General features: G+C 29.4%; 1 protein-coding gene across 1 annotated transcript in view; it reads right to left on the bottom strand.

Annotated features, from left to right (window-relative positions):
• Positions 1 to 23,122, bottom strand: part of LOC127276932 (glutamate receptor ionotropic, kainate 2-like) — a 588,544-nt gene that overhangs the window by 106,241 nt on the left and 459,181 nt on the right. The window lies entirely within an intron of this gene.

Genomic DNA, 23,122 nt, shown 5'->3' with positions numbered 1-23,122 from the left:
CCTTTTATTAAATATAACCAATTTTTTGTTTAATTCAATACAACTAATTTTACCTTTTACTAAATATAACTAATTTTTCCTTTAATTCAATATAACCAATTTTTACTTTAATCCAATATAATTAATTTTGCCTTTTATCCAATAAAACTACCAAATATCCAAAAGAATGAGAGAACTATGAGTAACTATGAATCAGTAACTACTGATCAGCCACTAAGTGCAAAAAGGACACTCTTATATGAGTAATCAGTAGTTCATTATAAATGACATATATACGTATTTATACCTGTATTAAAACCCCGGAACAAATACCACAAAAGAACCAACCATTGGACAATAGAACCTTTGTTAATGAGGATTAACTCTGAGGACCCAGGTAATAATTTCTTTTTTCACATTTATTATATACAAAAATAAAGATGTACCAACCCTTGGCCAATAGAACCTTTGTTAATGAAGATTAACTCGGAGTACATAATGAAATGTAATAAAAAATTATAAAAATTTAAAATATTATTAAATTATGAGTGTTTTAAACCATTTGTTAACGTTATTTAATGCAAAACATATATATGTATTTACAAAGTATGAAGCAGAATATTATTATTGAAACAATTATTCATTATTTAATAATTAATAATAGGTGTCCCACTGTTTAACACAAACCTTAAAAACAAGAAAAATGTATCAAGTTCCAAAAACTTGAAATTTTATGGTAGTACCAAAAAGTGTCCAAAAATATATAAAATTGACATATTAATATCTCTTTGAAAAAAAGTGTTCCACTGTTTGTCACTCTCCCCTACATACATATATACATATAAATGAATATTTTTTTTTATTTTTAAAACAAAAATGGAAGAAGATTAAGATTTTAGACGATGATGTTCTTATGCCATTTTCAATCGTCTAGATAGAGAAACGCAATGTTAAACAAAGAAGTACTTATGTTATATTTCTTGGTGTAAGAAAGAAAGGTATGCGTTACCTATTCAGTTTTACACTTTCTTTATAGCTTTTTCACGTGATAAAGGGAGAAAGAAATAATTACCTGGGTCCTCAGAGTTATTAATTAATCCTTCTTAACAGATTGCAGGTCAAGCTAACCCTCATTTGCAAAATAAAGATATACCTTTTTCTCTCCATAACTTGTTCTTTTCTCTGTCACCGAAAACCCAGCAGGGGTCCGGACGGAATGAATGAATGAATGAATGAATGAATACCAAGATTATTATAGTTAATAACTAGCAACTTTGTCGTCCGCAAGCGGCCGACTACGTTGCTAGTGTGCATTAACCATATTTTTTATTCATTTTTTTTTCAAAAAAATTTAATATTAGAAATGTAAAAAAAATTTCTTTATATTGGATCTACCACCCAAGTAGCAAGGAATATTGCTCGAATGTCAAGCTGATATCAAGCGGCAATATTTTTGTGACATTCAGGCGATATCATAATGTCCTCTTCACGGGGACATTCCTCGGTGATGTATCTATATGATCTATGTGACGGCCTTTCACACAAAAAATGTAACGCATTACAAAACTTACATTCTACATTTATTAAACCTAAATAATTCTGTGGAACTTTACTTTCATTGAAATCTTTAAAAGACATTATTGCAACTCCTGCAGTTTTTTTATTCCAATTATCGTTTTTACATGCCAAATTCTTTTCTTGACGCACTTTCTTTTCATCTTCCGTTTCCGTAGAAAATTTTTTCTTCTTACATGACAAATTATTTTCTTGACGCACTTTCTTTTCATCTTGAGTTTCCATTGATATTTTGCTTTTCCTACATGCCAAATTTTTATCCTTGCGTATTTTCTTTTCATCTTCAGTTTTTATAGATAATTTCTTTTTTTTTGCATGTCAAATTTTTTTTGCGCTCTTTCTTTTTTATTTCTGTTTTATTACGATTACGTTTTCTCAATCTCTCATTCTCTTGTCTTATTATTTTCTGCTCATATGTAACTTCGCGCCTTGCCTTCCTTTTTCTTCCTTCTCTTTAATTGGTCGAATTATCTTTTTATCATTTTCTTTACTCAGAAAATTCTTCATTTTTAAATATTCATGTGGTGAAATTTTGTTCACATTATTATCAGTTGTACGAATTATTTTCTTTTCACTAGTGTCATTTAGAGAATGTTTAATTTTTAAATATTGTGTTAATAGAACTCTGTTAATATTATTACTGTGCAAAGTATTAAAAACAGAACAAGAGTTTAAAATATAATATTTATGTTCCTAAGTTCAATTTATGAAAAGACGGTTCTAATTATTCTCTATTATCGAATTCCTATTGTGAGACGTTCTTACTGCCAGAAAATGATTTAAGCGATTATTTTCAAACATTGACTTAAAATGGTTTCTCATTTTGTTATTATCAGTTTCATAATTTACACGGTTTGGCATTACGTTAAATAATACAGATGTTGCAAATGCTATTGCATATACTCCACACTAAACACTACCAAAAAGTTGTTGATTAACAGCTTCAAAAACTACTGTTGGTTTAAAAGGGAACAATCTAATTAAACATTTTATTTGATGCACATTTAAACACCCCTCATTAAGGCTATCAAAAATATAAAGCCTTACTCTATCGTAATAAACATAAATTCAGTGACCATAATTGTTATTACCGCTAAAAAGTATTTGAATATGTTTATCACCTTCTCTAATTGGGACAATAAAATCAAGCATTTGTACATACAAAGTACTTTGCACATTGAAAAATCAATTGGAATCTTTTCTTAATAATTCTTCAAATTTGTACATATGCATGTAATTTAACAATTTATTTCTATTTTCAATAATTTTTAAATCTTTATCACTTAAAATAACATACTCTTTTATGTTGGCCATAGTATACTTCGTTTAATTTTATTTTTGATTGATGAAAATCTAAATATCTTTAACCCTTTTGCTCACTCTCTCTAATATAACCAATTTTGTCTTTAATTCAATACAACCAATTTTACCTTTTATTAAAAATAAGCAATTTTTCCTTTAATTCAATACAATTAATTTTACCTTTTACTAAATATAACCAATTTTTCCTTTAATCCAATATAACCAATTTTTACTTTAATCCAATATAACCAATTTTTCCTTTTATCCAATAAAACTACCAAATATCCAAAAGAATGAGAGAACTATGAGTAACTATGAATCAGTAACTACTGATCAGCCAATAAGTGCAAAGAGGACACTCTTATATGAGTAATCAGTAGTTCATTACAAATAACATATATACGTATTTATACCTGTATTAAAACCCCGGAACAAATACCACAAAAAAACCAACCATTGGACAATAGAACCTTTGTTAATGGGGATTAACTCTGAGGACCCAGGTAATAATTTCTTTTTTCACATTTATTATATAGAAAAATAAAGATGTACCAACCCTTGGCCAATAGAACCTTTGTTAATGAAGATTAACTCTGAGTACATAATGAAATGTACAGTAGGTTTACATTGACATCGGCACGTCCGACGTCTCGAAATTTTTTCCGTGTATTATCACAAGGAAATATAAAGATAAAAGTCAAAAACTGAAGAGGTAATGTATATCTTTCTTTCTCACATCAAGGAATATAACATATAATTTTCATTTAATATTGCATTTCTCTATCTAGAGGATTCAAAATAACATAAGAATATCTTCGCCTAAAAATCTTACTCTTCTTTCTTTCTGTTTTCAAAATAAAAAAAATATGTATATACCAGTATTAGACTCTCAGAACAATTACCACAAACAATACCAATCCTTGGACAATAGAGCCTTTGTTAATGAAGATTAATTCTGAGGGGCCAGGTAATAATTTTTAAATTTTTTTATTAAAATTTTCTGGGGCTCTAATACAGGTAGGGGAGAGTGATAAACAGTGGGACAGTTTAAACAGTAGGTCACTTTAATTTTCTGAAAAACTACTAAAAAAACTCGACCAAAATTTAAATGTGAACCATGTTTATGACAACACACTATCTATACGCATGCGCATTTATACTTACACAGCGACTAGAAATGTGATTTTTTATGCTAAAAAACATTAAAAAATTCAAAATTTATAATTATTACAATTATTGTTCGGCAACATTTGAAAAATAACACTTGATAAGAGAACGACTATTCAAATTTTCCTCCAAATTGTTTTTATGTTATGACGAAATTATGGCGTATGATCAGCAGTACTGTAAACGTAAAAAAAAATAATAACAATTTTTTATATAAAACTTGACATCGTATTATAAAAATGTAAAATATTATTAAAATATAAGTGTTTTGCAACATTTGTTAACGTTATTTAATGCAAAACATATATATTTATAAAGTATGAAGCAGAATATTATTATTGAAACAAATATTCATTATTTAATAATAGGTGTCCCACTGTTTAACACAAACCTTGAAAACAAGAAAAATGTATCAAGTTCCAAAAACTTGAAATTTTTCTATTTAATCACAATATAATTTAAATAGAATATATGCATTATGTGGAAAAGAGTTCAAACTTTATGGTAATACCAAAAAGTGGACAAAAATATATAAAATTGAAAAAAGTGATCTTATGCCATTTTGAATTGTCTAGATAGAGAAACGCAATGTTAAACGAAGAAGTACTTATGTTATATTCCTTGGTGTAAGAAAGAAAGGTATGCGTTACCTATTCAGTTTTAGACTTTCTTTATAGTTTTTTCACGTGATAAAGGGAGAAAGAAATTATTACCTGGGTCCTCAGAGTTATTAATTAATCCTCTTTAAAAGATTGCAGGTCAAGCGAACCCTCATTTGCAAAATAAAGATATATCTTTCTCTCTCCATAACTTGTTCTTTTCTCTGTCACCGAAAACCCAGCAGGGGTCCGGACGGAATGAATGAATGAATGAATGAATGAATACCAAGATTATTATAGTTAATTTTATTTGTTTTCAATAAAAAAAAATTATATTTTGAAGGTTTAAATATATAAGAAAACATCCACAAAAACTCATATCAATTTATTTCAATGCGTTTGAGAAAAAAATTACTGAAATTTACACATTTTTTTACTTTCTATAAAGTAGGCGCCCCCCTTAAGATGCAACATTTTTAAGGCAGTTTTGCTGAATTTACGCAATGCAATTTCCATTACAACTACTAGCGCTGAGTTTAAGACTCATCTTAAAATAAGATTTTCTTTCTGCTAATAAAATTATTATCATTATTAGTTGATTATTAAAAAACTGTCCATTACGTATTAAGTATTTTGTATATATTCAAAACTTCATTGATTTTTCATTGAATAGTATCCGTGTATATAATATTTGCTAGATTGCAAAACAGGTACATATTTAGGCAGATTATTTATGAAATCAAATGTAAAACTGTAAGAAATTTATTTTTTATTATTTAAAATTCATTTTTAACACAAATTAATTCTATTCAAACTTTATTTTTACGGTAATTTTTAAGTTAAGAACTGATGATTTTGTATGAATATTATTATTTAACTATAGTGACTAAATTACATATTTTATAAAAAAAATAATATCCATTACTATAAAAATTACAAAAAATTGTTTAATGTAATTTTTCATAATTTTTTAATAGAAATTTCTACATTTATCTGCATGAAATGTACATAGGTACCCGGGTACCTTGTCCGCCTTTTAAGGGTGAAGAAACTTTGTTTATTATTTCCGAATAAATAAATAAAAAAGGTACATTATAAATAATATTAAAACACTTTATATGGATAAATTTGAAATGTCAAAAAACCTTAAGTCGGTACGATTTTAAAAATTACGAAAAAAACCAATTTGAAAATGCAAAAGGTACCCGGATACCTCGTCAGTCCCATAAAGGTTAAATTTTTTATTAAAATTCGTAAATTGATTTTAAAAAATTTGGACAAGTCCATCTGAAACCGAGGGTTACGTACACCAATTAAATTTTTTTTGTACAGTAGGATGCAAATATGCCTTCCCAGTTGGATCGTGTCGCACTCATATATTTCCATGGAAACATATGAGTGCGACACGATCTAACTAGGAAGGCATATATGCATCCTACTGTACATAAAAAATCATTTTTTCTAAAAAAATTTGATTTCTTTCAATTATAACTCATAACAATGACCTCAAATAGAATTCACTGTATTTTTAGAATTTCATCATATGAGCCGCCGGATATTATATCGACACAAAACATTTCTACTGCGGCATTCGTTGGCCCCTGGCATCTTACAAATAAATTTTATCAAATTACTATTTTCTAGAAAATTTCTTGGCGCATCTTTTTTCTTCTTATAAATTTTTTTGTATTTGTAAACGTTTTTGAGAAAAAAATTTTTTTTTCTTACTCTCTAAATTTAAATCATCGGAATCTCGCTGATTCTCAGCAATAAGTATACCACTGATTCCAATCAGCTTATATGCACTGATGAATTAGTGGAATTTCACTGATTTTTCAGCGTATATCCGCTGATTGGTACCAATGGTTTACTTATCGCTGATTCAAATTTAGAGAGTAAAATAACTCTGAATTAAAATTTTCAATTTAATTTATTCTAAAATGAAAAGTTCTGAATATTTTTGTATACAATTTACAGGATTTATAGTTTAAACTATCCTTTAAATATTCCTTATTAATAATTATTCCTTAAATAAATTATTATGAAAGATTAAAACAACCAAAATTTTCTTTCAGGATTGTATTCTAGGACAAAAAAGAAGATATTCCGAGCAAAAATCAAAATCATTCATCGAGACCTTTTTGAGAAATTTAATATTTTTTACATCGCGTAATTTATCGATTTAAAATAGTTTAATGCAAATAATTATAATAAAAATGCAAGGAGAGGTGTATATATGGTCAAATCCACGAAACTTTTAACTTTTATGATTCTCGAATCAAATACTTAAAAATCTGAATTATTTTAAATTAAAACTGTAAGTATCATTTTTTTTGCTAAATTATACACAAGGGAACATTTATGTACAGTATTAGAACAAAATATTTATTTGACAATTAGTTTTATAAGTTAAAAAGTGAAAAAATGCTTAAATTTCATTTGAATTTCTTAAAAAAGTTTATATTCTTAACGTTTTTATTTTTGCGGCGTGCAAAATATCACTTTAGCTACTACGGAAATATCTAACAGACATATTTTGTCAAAAAATTTTCACTATCCCATTAGTGTGCCACCACTAAAACTAAAAATACAAAGGTTTGATTGAGTGATAGCACTTTTTAAAAAAATTCAATTGAACGTCTTCTTATGAAAATATCTATTACGGCGTTGGATAAAAATAAAAGTTCAATGCATTTCTTAAAAGGTGATGAAAAAAGAAAAATTTTAAGACCTTCTTCAATGATGTGCCTCTAATGAGTAGCTGCGTGCAATAACTCGCCGAGCGCTTGGCCGATCGCTCTAACGCAAGTCAAACGTTCAAAAACGTGAAAAAAATGAAAAATCAAAATTTTGATTGTTGAAAAGTGCAATCTTGTAGGACATAAGATGGCGCATCTTTTTTTCCTTTGAGTTTTTTTTGTAGATCAATAAATTGAGTTAATATATGCAAAACACTTAAAAATTTTATTTCACAAATTTCATTCAATTTTTAAACATAAATCATAGTATCTTTGACAAATTTCAATGAATCTAATTGAAAATAATTATACATACGTATTTAGCTCCATAGAAGACGACAACATAATCAAAAATATTAAAATCATCAATTGTTTATTTATAATTAATTGAAGGGTAGAATGACAAAAGGGGTCAAGCGCCAATTTATCGAAAATGAGGTTTTTGCATAAAAAAATCAAGAAAATTCATTTACACATTTCTGTAGAAGGATTTCCTTTTTTATTGCGTATTAAAATCAGTTTTTAATAAAAATTAAATTAATAAAATAGCATCAAATTTACTTTATTGCAACCTGATTGAAAAACAAAAGAAAGTGGTGAGTCAATAATATTATCAAAATAAAAAAAAATATTATTTTTTTAGGTTTTATTTTAATATTTTATTTTAATTTTATTTTAATTTTATTTTAATAATATTTTAATTAATAAAATTAATAATAATAATAATGTATTTTCAATTTTAAACAATTTTAAAATCATTTTGTTATTAATTTTTAAATATTTTTATGGTTATACTAAATGAACAATTGAATTTAAAGATGAAAGTATTGCTCAATTCCAAAGCAAGCAATTAATTCGTGATTTTCTTGAAAACAAACAATTTTTTAAAGGAATTTTTTTTTCTATTCATTTCGTCGATTCCATAGAAAGAAACTAATTTTCCAGTTTTCCTTTAAACTGTATATTTTTTTTATAATTAATGCTTAAAGAAAATGTGCGCAGTTGATATAACCTCAAGGAACCACAGTTTTTTAATTTTATCGTTAATATGTAGGTTTATTTCAACAAATTGTTGTTTATTTATTAAAACATACTAATATATCGAAACGGTTTTTTCAGTTTTTTTTTAAATGACCTGCAAAATTTTTAAAAATGTTTTTTTTACTCCCTGTAAAAACAGTGAATTGGCGCTTGACCCCTTTTGTCATTCTACCCTTCAATTAATTATAAATAAACAATTGATGATTTTAATATTTTTGATTATGTTGTCGTCTTCTATGGACCTAAATACGTATGTATAATTATTTTCAATTAGATTCATTGAAATTTGTCAAAGATACTATGATTTATGTTTAAAAATTGAATGAAATTTGTGAAATAAAATTTTTAAGTGTTTTGCATATATTAACTCAATTTATTGATCTACAAAAAAACTCAAAGGAAAAAAAGATGCGCCATCTTATGTCCTACAAGATTGCACTTTTCAAAAATCAAAATTTTGATTTTTCATTTTTTTCACGTTTTTGAACGTCTGACTGGCGTTAGAGCGATCGGCCAAGCGCTCGGCGAGTTATTGCCGGTTGCTCGTTTTGATACAGTAAGGATGATAATAAGTGTTGCTGCGCGTGAAGAGTTAAAATTGGCACAATTTGATGTAAAAACTGCGTTTTTATATGGGGTTTTAAAAGAAAACATTTTTATGAAACAGCCTGAAGGATTTAATGATGGAACTTTACGTGTGTGTAAATTAAACAGAAGTTTATACGGGTTGAAACAGGCACCGAGATGTTGGACAGAACGTTTTTCCACGTTTGTGAAAGTTTTTGGTTCAGTTCAGCAGATCCGTGTCTGTACATTTATAAACGTGATGAAAAAAAATGTTTTTGGTAATCTATGTGGATGATGGACTCTTGGCTACCACACATGAAAATCTGATTGATGATTTCTTTCGCGAATTAAATAAAGAATTCAAAACAACGACAACGAAAAATGTCAAGTATTTTCTTGGTCTAGATATTTGTAATTTAGAGAATGGTTCAATTTTTGTGAATCAAGGGAAATACATTAAAAGTATGTTAGACAGGTTTAACATGAAGGATGCGAACAGTGTTTCTACACCCATTGAGACTAGTTGGAACTTGGTAATTTTGAAAAAGAAAAGTGTAATGCGCCTTATAGAGAAGCGGTAGGTAGTCTCATGTATCTGCAGGTAGTGAGTAGACCCGACATCAGTTTTGCTGTTAATATTGTATCCAGAGTTTTAGAACAGCCAACAGCCGCACATTGGCAACTTGTTAAACAAATTTTTCGTTACCTGTAAGGCACAATTGATGTTGGGATACTCTACTGTGGTAAGGATGATGTTTTTGAAGCGTATAGCGATGCAGATTATGCCGGTGACACCGAAACCAGGAAATCGACGACTGGCATTGTTTGTAAGCATGCGGGTGCAGCTATTACTTGGCAGAGTCAAAAACAACAGTGTGTCTCTTTATCGACGACAGAAGCTGAGTATGTTAGTGCAGCTTCTTGTGCAAAAGAAATTGTTTGGTTAAAAAAGGTCTTCTCTGAATGTGAGTTGAGTGTCGAGAGCTTCGATTTGTTTGTTGATAATATGAGTGCCGTGAGATTAATTAAGAATCCAGAATTTCACAAAAGAAGAAAACACATCGATGTAAAATATCATTTTATTCGTGATTTGTATTTGAAAGCGGAAATCGATGTGAAGTATGTAAGAAGCGAAGAACAGGTCGCAGATATTTTTACGAAAGCCTTGCCGAAACCGACATTCATGTATTTAAGAAAAAAATTGGGACTTCGAAGTAAGGGTGAACTCATAAATTTAATTTTAGATAATTAAGACGTCGAGTTTTAGGGTGGGTGTTGAGAAATATTTTTAGAATATTCTAGATTTATTGAAAACTCTTCGTTTCTTAAGCTTAACGTTTCGCACAACCCAGGTACAAACTTTCCCTTTTTATGGAGGGTTGAATATTAGTAATAGTAACTGGCGTCTCTGCGTAGACAAGTCTAGGTGTAGATTTGTATGTACAGGATGAGTCATTGCGATACCTAGGGTAATTAAGGATCGGCTCCGGACCTTCAGTCAGAACTTGTAACTTGAAGAGTAAAGTTGTATTCAAAGATATTTTTCCACTAAATTTTTGTATGTTACAATAAATTGTTTTTACTTTCAATTTTCGTTTTCCGATTATTTCCATATAACCTCAACACAAACAAATAAGAGATCATAAGTATACCGTGAATGAATAAAGTGACATTTTTCATTTTAAAGCAGTGGCAATTATTCTACAAATTTTCATCGGGCCTTAAAAGCATAGAAAATATTCTTACAGAAAATTCATTTAAGTATTTTTTATAATAGCAATTCTTTGAAAAAATTACAGAAAAAACAGATTTTTCTTGACTGCAGTCTATTGTTTATAAGAATTAAAATTGTTATAAAAATTTTTCTGTCTCAGTTACTAGTACTAAGTAACATTACACAGTGTTACAGTGAAAAATTACTTTGAATCAGACCTACCCTAACTTGTTCGTCTTGAAAAACTGAAAAAAATGGTGTATACTAAATCTCTCAAACACCCCCAAAATTAAATTTCAGAGCAAAAAAACCGTTTTTTTTTGTAGTTGTTGTATAAACTAGCTTGTAACTTTAACATTTTTGGTCAAAATTTAATATTTTTTTTTCATTTTAAAGCTGAAGAAAAGAGCTTTTTAACCCTAACAAGTGTTTTTTGTTATATTTAAAAATAAGGTCCAAAAATTTAAAAAAAAGATCAAAAATTCTAAATTTTTAAGTAATTTTTTAACTTAAACACTAATTTACTGTCACAATTTCGTTTAGAATAATTTTTTTCTGTTCATGCTTTTATGGAGTATTTAATTCTGCGTCGAATGAGATTTTTTTGAACAGGATTCGTTAAAAATTATCTGAGTTATTGCAGTTTTTATTTTCATAGTCACACTATTAGGTTTAATCTAGAATTAAATTCTCTTATTTTCTGCTTTCAATTATTACAGGTGTAATTTTGATTTATTTTTAACGACTTTTTTTGTATTTTAGCTATGTAGTGAATTGTTTCTTAGTTTTGCTTGTAGTCCTTTCGTTTATAAAACTTTTCAAAGTGGCGGAAACAAATTTTATTTTCTTTATAGAAACATGTTACATGAGATCCTGATCAATTGTCCGGATGTATGTGTGTGTGGATCCCTTTTTTGTTTAGAAGATAACTTTAACAGGTTTTAATGGATCTGTCAGACCGACATTTTTGAAAAAAAATAAATACCCTACTGTATTTTAATTTTCTTAAAAAAGTTTCTATTCTTCAATGAAAATTATTGAAAAAGCGTATTTTTTGGTCGGGTCAAAGTGGTGTAACCCTTTAACTTCTGAATGTTTATTATTTCTATTTATTTTAATTTTAAAAACTTAAAATTAAAAGTAATTTCTTTTAACTTTGGTCTTTACTTTTTATTTGTAAGATTGATTTTAAAATTTTTTATAAAAGTCTAGAATTAAGGAATTTAAATTTAAATGTATACTTAAATGAAAACATTAATATTTTACGGGAAATGATTTTTGTATATTTTTAATAATGAAAACTTTTAAAAGAAAAGTTCACATAACGGAAAAGTCGTTGAAAATAAATCAAAATTACACCAGTAATAATTGAAAGCAGAAAATAAAAGAATTTAATTCTAGATTAAACCTAATAGTGTGACTATGAAAATAAAAACTGCAATAACTCAGTTAATTTTTAACGAATCCTTTTCAAAAAAATCTCATTCGACGCAGAATTAAATACTCCATAAAAGCATGAACAGAAAAAAATTATTCTAAACGAAATTGTGACAGTAAATTAGTGTTTAAGTTGAAAAATTACTTAAAAATTTAGAATTTTTGATCTTTTTTTTAAATTTTTGGACCTTATTTTTAACTATAACAAAAAACACTTGTTAGGGTTAAAAAGCTCTTTTCTTCAGCTTTAAAATGAAAAAAAAATATTAAATTTTGACCAAAAATGTTAAAGTTACAAGCTAGTTTATACAACAACTACAAAAAAAACGGTTTTTTTACTCTGAAATTAAATTTTGGTGGTGTTTGAGAGATTTAGTATACACCATTTTTTTCAGTTTTTCAAGACGAACAAGTTAGGGTAGATCCGATTTGAAGTAATTTAATTTTTAAATTTTTTGTAACACTGTGTTATCTACTCAGTAACAATCACTGAGTAGAATTATGCAAGACTTGTCCTTCTCTACCCCCCTAGATTTTTTTATAATCGCATTATTTTAAAAAAAGCACTAATTTCTCGCATTTTCCTCAACTGCTAAATATTGTTTATAAGTTTTTAATTAGTTTATATTTTTTTCCTACTTAGAAGCAATCAATGAGGAGAAATATTCAAGACCTGTCGTTTTCTACCACCCTCCATTTTTTAATAACCTTATTTTTTTAAAAAAAGCCCTAATTTCTCGCATTTTCTTCAACTGCTGAATATTGTTTATAATTTTTATATTAGTGTATATTTTTTTCCTACTCAGAAACAATCACTAAGTAGAAATATGCAAAAACTGTTGTTTTCTACCCCCCTAGAATTGTTTATAATCTCAGTTTTTTAAAAAAGCCCAAAATTTCTCGGATTTTGTTTAACTGCTAAGAATTGTTTATAACTTTTTAATTAGTTTTATTTTTTTTCCTACTCAGTAACAAACACTAAGTAGAAATATGCAAAAGCTGTTGTTTTCTACCCCCCTAGATTTTTTGTAAACTCAGATTTTTTAAAAAAGCCCAAATTTCTCAGATTTTGTTTAACTGCTAAGAATTGTTTATAATTTTTTAATTAGTTTTAATTTTTTTCCTACTCAGTAACAAACACTAAGCAGAAATATGCTAAAGCTGTTGTTTTCTACCCCTCTAGATTTTTTGTAAACTCAGATTTTCAAAAAAATGCCCTAATTTCTCGCATTTTCTTAAACTGCTAAATATTGTTTAAAACTTTTAGATTACTTTATATTTTTTGTACTCAGTAAGAATCACTGAGTAGAAATATGCAAGAACTGTTGTCTTCTACTCGCCAAGATTTTTTATAAACTCAGATTTTTAAAAAAGCCCTGATTTGTCGCATTTTCTTCAACTGCTAAATATTGTTTATAACTTTTTTATTACTGTATATTTTTTTTCTACTCAGTAACAATCACTGAGTACAAATATGCAAAAACTGTTGTTTTCTACCTCCCTAGAATTGTTTATAATCTCAGTTTTTTTAAAAAAAGCTCTAATTTCTTGCATTTTCTTTAACTGCTAAATATTGTTTATAACTATTTAAATAGTTTATATTTTTTTCCTACTCAGTAAGAAAGATGTTCCATTTGTTTATACCTACTCTTAATTTCACTCGGTTATTAAAGGGTTAACAAACCTCTCCAAAAAATCACTGACTGCACTTTTCTATTGAAAATTATTTTCTGCATTGTACCAATTTATTGCACAATCTTCTCACGACTGTATTTAGTCATGAAATAATTACCAATTAATACACTCTACTATTTTCTTAGTCCGTATTTGAGACGGTTTAATTTATCAAATTCGATGTTTACATTTTGAAATAATAAAACGTACAGCAACCACTCCACGTTAGGTGCTCTACTGGAGGATGTGTTTTGTTTTTGTTTCGTTTCGCATTATTTTAGAGTGTACGCAGATACATTCAATGCCCTAAATTATTCCAAGAAGTAAGTGTACATATGTAGAAAGAAAAGTGGGAAAAGCGATTAGAAAATTAGTCTATTGCGATCCACTCTTGTGGTAAGATCGCACATGGAAGACAAATGTCTTCAAAATGACTGTAAAAAAGTATAAAAAAATTTGTGATACCTGAACTTAAAGTGCAATTGTTTAATTTATTATTAATTTTTCAATTATTAATTTGTGTCATCATGACTTTTACCGATGAAGAATACATTGAAATGTTTGTTATTTTTTGTAAAAATGGACAAAACGCAAGATTAGCGGTACAAAGTTACGCTCAAATCCATAGGAGTGGTGGCAGAAGATTACCAACCTTTAATACGTTTTTAAGACTGAATTAGCGATTTAGGGAAACTGGATCAGTACTTCTTCGTCCAGTAGAACGCTTTGATCAAAACGAAAGAAGAAATTTACGTATTGAAGATCGAATTCTAGCCAGAGTCAGGCAAGATCCGGGAATCAGTAGTCGGAAGCTTGGAGCCGAAATTAATGTTTCTAAAAGTGCTGTTAATCGGGTGACAAGACGCAACAAGTTGCACCCGTATCATTTTACTAAAGTCCAATTTATTAAAGACGACTACTCCAAAAGAAGAAAATTTTCGCGATGGCTTTTGGACAACGAGGAACAAGTACCATTTATTTTATGGACGGACGAATGCTTCTTCACAAGAGAGGGAATGTTCAATATCCATAATGAACACCATTACAGCGAAGAAAATTCATATGTTTATAGGGAAGGAAAAATTCAAAGGCGCTTTAAAATCAACATTTGGGCTGGTATGATTGGCGACCAAATAATCGGTCCATACATTTTTCCAGAAACACTCAATGCAAGTAGCAAAGAATTTTAGATAATAATTCTGTAAATAATTTAAATTTTGATAGTTTAAATTTTAAAAAATAAGTGAATTACAATATTCTTTAAAAGTGGTATTTTCGTAAGGTTTAATTCTCAAAAATTTAAAAAAAAATTTTGACTATAATTAAATTTTAAAAGATTTTTATTTGAAAATATTAATAATGTTTGAATGTGTAAAAAACTTTAGATAAATTTTAAAAAAAAATTATTTTACTTTTTTTAAAACCATTAACTAATAGTTCATTAAAATTTAAAGGATATTCTAATAAAAATTTTTTTTTAGATAAATGAAATTTTTTAAGAACTTTATTAAAATAACTATAAATAATTAATTTCAGCAAAAAATTTTAGGAAAAATGTTATCGAACATATGTATAGATTCTAAAAATAGATGCAGTCAAAAGTTTTAAAAATAATTATACGTACTTCAGAAAATTAAAAATTTTAATTTTTGTACATTTAAATAGCTAAAGATGCTTGTATGTCTTTGACAGTAGTTGACTTTTAACGACTCTTTAATTGAAGATTTTTTAAAATAGTTTAATTTCTTAAAATCATTATTAAAATTATTAAAAATTATTAATTTGTCAAAATACATAAAATAGTAAGTATATAAAATAAGTAGATAAAATTTGTAAAAATAATTTAATTTAAAAACAGATGTTGTTAGTGTCTTTTAATCAATTGAAATGTTGAGAATTTTTATAATGTATAATTACAATTTTTGGCAAATAATTCTATTTATTTATTTATAATAATTTATAATAATTTATATTTATAATTAAAAAAATTTTCAAATGTCTTTATAATTTATTTTTTACGTTTAACCTTAATGTTTGTAAACAGGGAAACAATTATTTGATTTTTTTGCGCGAATTATTGCCTACACTTATAGAAGATGTTCCTATAGCAATTAGAAGACGGATTGTTTTTATGCACGACGGTTGTCCGGTTCATCGCACGCGACTTGTGGTGAAATATTTAAATGATGTTTTTGTAAGAAATTGGATCGGCTTTAAAGCAGTTACCCGAAACCCCCGAAATCGCCGAAACCGCGCCCGTCACATTCAATGGCCACCGAGGTAGATGTTATTTTTAATCAAATATGCGTAAATTCGTGTACCACTGTAGGATCAACGAAAAAAGTGTTTTTTTTAGAGAAAATTTTCAGGGTTGCTACAGTTCAGGGAAATGTCAGGGAATGTCAAATTGGTCAGAGAAATGAGGGAAAAGTCAGGGAATTTTATCACAAGTACTTGAAAAATTTCAATTCTTTAGAAATGCTAAGAAAATCTTAATTTTTAGTGTTGAGCGACCTTCAAAAATCTTCAAAACATTAAATTCACCTTGAATTATTTTTCACTTTGAAAACTTTAAAATCACCATGAATTTTCAAGCAAAACTTAGAATTTTTTCTTATTTCTGACAATAATTTAATTTTATACGTATTTTAATTGATTTTTTTGAGTAGTTGAATACTCGGAAGAACTTTCTCGAAATTATTAAAAATAATTTATTTAACGAAGAAATTTAGTTCAAAATAGTAAGTAATTAAATTTCGGAAGAGTCAATTACAATTTTGAGAAATAATTAATTTTCAGAATGTTTTAAAATGAATTTTTGTTTTAAAATTTCAATTTCTGTAGAAAAACAATAATATTTTTATAACACCTTGGGTCAAAAACTCTACTAAAGTGCAGTTTTTTAATCACTAGTGAGTAAAAAGTTCTTTTTACGCACGCTAGTGCATAAAAAACTTAACTTTAATCGAGTTTTTGGCGCAAAATGTTATAAAAAATTATGTATGGGGCACGGGCGCAAATAACTCGCGTGATAAACTCACGCGAGTCTCCATTCCCCTACTTTTTGCGCCCTTGCCACATATATAACATTGTTAATTATTTATACAACTGTTGGAAAACTAATGAAAGTATAAATAAACGAAAATACAATTTATACCACTCTTTCCGTTGTTAAATCATTATTATTGAAATAATACATAAGCAAATTTCCACGCCTTTAAATTATAAATTATAAATTATAAATTATAAATACTTTGTACACATTTTGAAAAAGTGATCAAAAGAAGTAGATAAAATTTAAATCCATTTGAACTGATATAGATACGTACTTTTTAGCCAAATGTATGTTTCTAACCATAAACCATAAATTTCCAAGCCATTTCCTATATAAAAATTGTTAGAGCCATAAAGCGAGAACTTTTTTCGGAAAACTTCAATTTTTCAATTTATCGACAGGACCACAATTCACTTATTAAACGAAGTAATTTTCAGCCAAATCAAATTCTTTGCTTGAATCTTATTATAGGAACAAATCTCTTCTAAAAATTTCAGACCCTGGCCACGTAAAAAAAAATTGTGAGAGACAAAAATCGACTACATTTCTCAAAAAACGTCAAGTTTTCCATTTTTTTGGATAGGGTGTCAGAATTCACTTATCGAACGAAGTTTTTTTCGACTTAATCAAATTCTTTACTCTATTTTTATAAGGAAAACAAACCTCTTTTAGAATTTTTAAGGCTTCCCACCTAAATAAAAAAGGTAATAGCAAATAACGACAACTTTTCTAGAAAAGCGTCAATTTTTCAAATTTTTAACAGGGTGTCAGAAATCACTTATCGAAAGAAGTATTTTTCAGCTTAATCAATTTCTTTGCTCGTATCTTCTCAGGAAAACAAACCTCTTTTGGAATTTCTCAGCCTTTTCCAGGTAAATGAAAATTGAGAGAGACAAAAATCGACTTCATCTCTCGAAAAACGTCAAGATTTCCATTTTTCGACAGGGTGTCAGAATTCACTTATAGAACGAAGTATTTTTATCAAATTCTTTCCTATATTCTTTTTTGGAAAACAAACCTTCTTAGGAATTTCCAAGCCTTTTCTACCTAAATAAAAATTGTGCGAAAAGAAATCGACTACATTTATCTAGAATTGTTAAGTTTTCCATTTTTTCGAAAGCGTGTCAGAATTCACTTATCGAACGAATTATTTTTCAGCCAAATCAAATTCTTTCTTTTTCTAGCTCACTTCTTTTTTATTAATTCCTAAATTTAAATGCACTAATTGTTACGTCTTTGAATATTCTGGTAATTGTTAGTAACAAGTAAAACTGTTAATAGTTTTTACAATTCTTGGTAAATTGATGCAAGTGAAATTGTACTAAGAATTTTTTATGCTTTCTAGTATGAAAAAAATTTAGAATGCCTAAAGCTGCTCGAAAATAAAACTTTTTGCTTGTATCATACCTGGGTTTTTTTACGGTGTATCGTGGTAACCATAAGCACCGTAAATAGGCTTAGAATGTATGTGAGAATGTTTTCTAAGCTCCCAATATCCAAAAAAAAATTTAGAATCCTTGCTACTACTCGAAAATAAAATTTGTCACTTTTATCATACTTGAGATATTTTATGGTGTATAGTGATAACAATTTACACCATTAACTTTCTAAGCATGTATCTAGGATTATTTTCTGTGTTTCCTTGACCAAAAAAAATTCAGAATACTTAAAACTACTCAAAAATAAAATTTGACAGTTTTATCATACTTGCAATATTTTATTGATGTATAGTGATAACCACAAACATTATAAGTGTAATAAAAATGTATTTACGAATAATTTCTATGATTTCAGGACCCAAAAATAAATTTGGAATGCTTGAATTTACTCAAAAATTACATTTGTCATTTTTATCATACATGGCGTTTTTCACCGTGTATGGTGATAACCATAAGCACCGGAAATAAACTCAAGATGTATGTAAGAAATTTTTCTATGCTTCCATAAAAAATATTAGAAAACTTTTTACTACTTTAAATTGAAATTTGTCAATTTTATCATACATGGGTTCTGTTACGGTGCATGGTGGTAATCATAAACAACATAAACTTTCCAGAATTTTAATTAAGAATACTTTTATGCTTACTGGACCCCAAAAAAATGTAGATTACTTGAAATTACTCGAAAATAAATTTTGTCTCTTTTATCATACATGAGTTCTTTTATGGTGTATGGTGATAACCGTAAACATCATAAACATCCTTGAATTGTACATACAATCGAAATATGAAACCACCCTATCGAGGGAAATCATCGAATTGAAGTCAGTACCAAACGAATTCCAAAATGAACAATTAAGGGTAAAAATATTTGCAGGTCGTTTAATTTATTTTATATTAGAATGGGTCAAAATAACTTCTGATATAACTATTTTAGATTGGGTTTCGGGTTATAAAATGCCTTTTTCAGAAAAAATGGAACAACTTATTCCTCCAACTGCTCAAATTGAAATCCTATTAGGGGAAGGAGCGATAAAATAGCGCAAACCGCATCCAAAACAATTTTTATCACGAATTTTCATTATTCCAAGATTAGATGGATCAGATAGAGTAATCTTAAATTTAAAAAATTTAAATATGTTTATTAAGACGGTACATTTTAAATTAGAAGACGGACAAACTGTGAGGCAGTTGTTAAATCCAGGCTCTTTTTTAGCTTCATTTGATTTAAATGACGCTTAGCATCTGATTTCAGTCGATTCAGCAGATAGAATTTATTTAAGCTTCAAATTGAAGGTATTTTGTATCAATACACTTGTATCCCTTTTGTGTTTCGTACGGCTCCTTTTGTATTTACTAAATTAATGAAACCAGTTATAACTAAGCTCAGGGAATTAGGTATTATGTTGATTATCTATTTAGATGACATTTTACTCTATCGAAGCTCCTTTTTAGATTGTCAAGATAACGATTTCCGGTTAGGGTATATTTTGTAATAGTAAAAAAATACACGGTTATTGGAGTGAAAAAGCCAATCTAGACGTTTTCTCTCCATTTGTAATAATTTTGCGTGTGCTTAGAAAAATTATTGGTGATTCAGTCAGAGGAATAGTTCTTGTACCACTCTGTCAATTAGTGTTGATCAGAATTTAATTGTCAGGGCCGTACCTATAAATATTGGCACTTCTATTTCAAGAGTTCCAGATAATAAGTAAGAAATTTTCCTTTGTGACTGCTCGAACACGGGCCCACAAAAAATAAATTTTCATAAAAGAAGAATTAAATTTTGCTATGGTTTGAGTTATTTTTTTTGTGTTTTTCGACAATTAAATTTTTCGGACGTTCAAGATGACAGAGGCTATTCTGACATGTTAAACAAAAACTAACTTAAGTAACATTGTCGCTTAGGCTAATTTTGGTGCATTTTACTACTGAAATACCGACTAAAACAACAATGTCACTTACGTAAGTTTTTGATTAACACGGCAGTATTGAACGAATGCACTGTTACAAGGAAAGGATGCGTCACTTGTTCACCATGCTACAAGCGAAAGGATTATGCCAGGTAAACATAGGGATGCCAGTAGGACAAGTGTTAACGAGCCTGTTAGCTAATCAATTATGAATTAGTGGTTCGTTACAAGTTTTGCGAGAGCGACTTTTTCGGGCCGAATTCAAACTCAAGTTTCCCCAGAAGTTATCGTACCCTTTTGCGACGAGTACTATAAAGGAAACTCAGATAAAGATTTTCGGTTTGAGGCTTTCACGGAATCAAATGAAGAGTTATTGACCAATGTTAATCTTAAAAGCGGCGGGAACAGAAATGTTACTTAACAGAAATTTTATCTGACAGAATTTCCATTTAACAGAACATAAGTATAGCAGAACTCTAAGTGGTCATAATTTAACTTTTGCACCATACATTCTCATCCCTGCTATATTTTTAACTTGTCGGTAAAATAGACGTAGAGGTCGGTAGTTGCTATTTCTTTCTCGCGCCAAAGTTTGAATATTAAATAATAAAACTAATATTTTATTTTTTATAATTATTAGGTATTCATTATCAATAATAATGAAATAAAATATTAGTTTTTTTATTTAATATTCAAACTTTGGCGCGAGAAAGAAATATCAACTACTGACCTCTACGTCTACTTTACCGACAAGTTAAAAATATAGCAGGGATGAGAATGTATGATGCAAAAGTTAAATTATGACCAATTAGAGTTCTGCTATACTTATGTTCTGTTGAATGGAAATTCTGTCAGATAAAATTTCTGTTAAGTAACATTTCTGTTCGATAAAAATTCTGTCCAATCAAACGTCTGCCCAATGAAAAGTCTGTTATATGAATCGTCTGCCGTGTAAATATTCTATCCAATGAGAGTTCTGCTATACTTATGTTCTGTTGAATGGAAATTCTGTATGATAAAATTTCTGTTAAGTGACATTTCTGTTCGATAAAAATTAGGTCCAATCAAACGTCTGTCCAATGAAAAGTCTGTTATATGAATTGTCTGCCATGTAAATATTCTGTCTAATAAAATTTCTGTTATATAAATTTTTGTCAAATGGCATTTCTGTTATATGAAGTTTAGGGGATTTTCATGCGTCTCCTTGCGACAATTTATAGCCAGATTTACTTTGAGTCCGGAAATGCAACAGCTGATCCGTATTAACAACCGTTTAATGGCTGCTAGTGTAGGACAGGATGCGGGGGTAATAGCAATTTTCACTGGCCATTCAAAACCCAGTAGAGTTCGCGCCAGGGGAAAGAAAGGGGTTGAGGAGTAAAGAGTGAACCCAGCTAGATACATACCGACAGTAGAGTGAGATCGGAAGTTAGTGACGGATTCTCGATTAGGGAAGGGAATCGTCAAGAACGTAGGGAATCTAGCTGAAGGCATACTTCCCAGGATATTCAACGGATTTATACTAGGAGGACACTCTTCGATAACTCTTCCACTGATAATGAGGCTGACGTTAGCGACAGGACTCAGAGGCGAAGAGATTACCGTGAAGCTTCTCAACGAACTAAAGTCAATATGACCTTAAAAGATTGGGATATTAAATTCTCTGGTGAAGAGCGAGAAGATCACGAAGAATTCCTAGATATAAGTGAAGACTCCTGAGATTGCGCCATGATAAGCGGCGAAGATCTTCTCCAAACACTTCCTGGTATTTTCAAGAGCAGTGCGAGTAGGTGGTTCCGTACAATCCGCCAAGAGATCAGGTCGTGGAGGTCGTTCCAAAAAAACTTTTTGATGGGAGTATTTAACGACCATTGATGACGACGAAGTGATAGATGAGATGAGGAGTAGGACTGAAGTGAAACGAGAGAAAATATCCTCCTACATAACCAGCTTCCGACATATAATGGAGCATCTTAGGAAACCATTTTTGACAAGGGAGCAGGTTAAAATCGCGTATAAGGAACTTGCCCCCACTTATCGGAAACAAGTTGATTCATCGGGGTTAGAAATACTCTCGAAATTAGAGAGAAATTTTCGACATTTCAAAAAGGTTCAAGAACTCGACGACAGGTACGTTCCCTCTTCCCCTAAAAAGAAAATGTGCTTTTCCGCCGCGGCTTATAAAGGTGCGAAAAAGCCATCTTCCTCAAAGGAGATCAAGGAAATAGCTGCCTTAGAGGATGAGACTGCGACGGGGAGCAAGTTAGAGAAGGTGACCGACAAAAAAGAAAAAGGAAAAAAGTCGAAAAAGACCAAGAAGACTGATTCCGAGAAGGGACCACAGAGGTGAATGCAATTAAGCAATCAACACCTCAGATATCCGCGATTCCGGTACAAGCTCCCAACCCAACCCCTACTCTTGCGACAGTGGCCGCTTGAAATCGCAAGCGTCAGTTTTCACCAAAACAAGGAGCTGGAATTGCTGGACAACCAACAGCACAAATTGCGAAGGATGGGCCGAATCCATTTGTGGGGGCATGTTTCACATGTCAGATGGTCGGACATTTCCTTAATTGTCCGAATTGCTTCCAAGTGAGAGCCACATTGGGAAACGGACAATGGACTAGGTCTAGGTGGAAAGAAGTGTAAACCAGGAGGGTTAAATTCATTTCCCGTCAACCAGAGTGCGTCCTGTAGTGAGGAACAGAGTGAGAAGAAACCACTCAAACGGAGTGAAGAGAGAGTAAGTGCCGACGAACTAAATGACGAGAACTCATTTAAATTTGTCACACGGGTATCAAAGAGACAGACGAGTGAAGAGCATTCACTCAAAAACTTGTTGGTGACAGATAGGAATAAAGATACATAAATTGAATCAGTAGAAATAGCCCAGGGAAGGGGAGAGGCTGTGACGGAAACAGC

The sequence above is a fragment of the Leptopilina boulardi genome, unplaced genomic scaffold (assembly GCF_019393585.1).
Source record: "Leptopilina boulardi isolate dan_hultmark-lab unplaced genomic scaffold, ZJU_Lbou_2.1 LbouV2_156, whole genome shotgun sequence".
In the NCBI taxonomy this organism is placed as follows: Eukaryota; Metazoa; Arthropoda; class Insecta; order Hymenoptera; family Figitidae; genus Leptopilina; species Leptopilina boulardi.
Note: the sequence above shows the minus strand (reverse complement) of the source record. Positions and strands in the feature narration are given on the sequence as shown.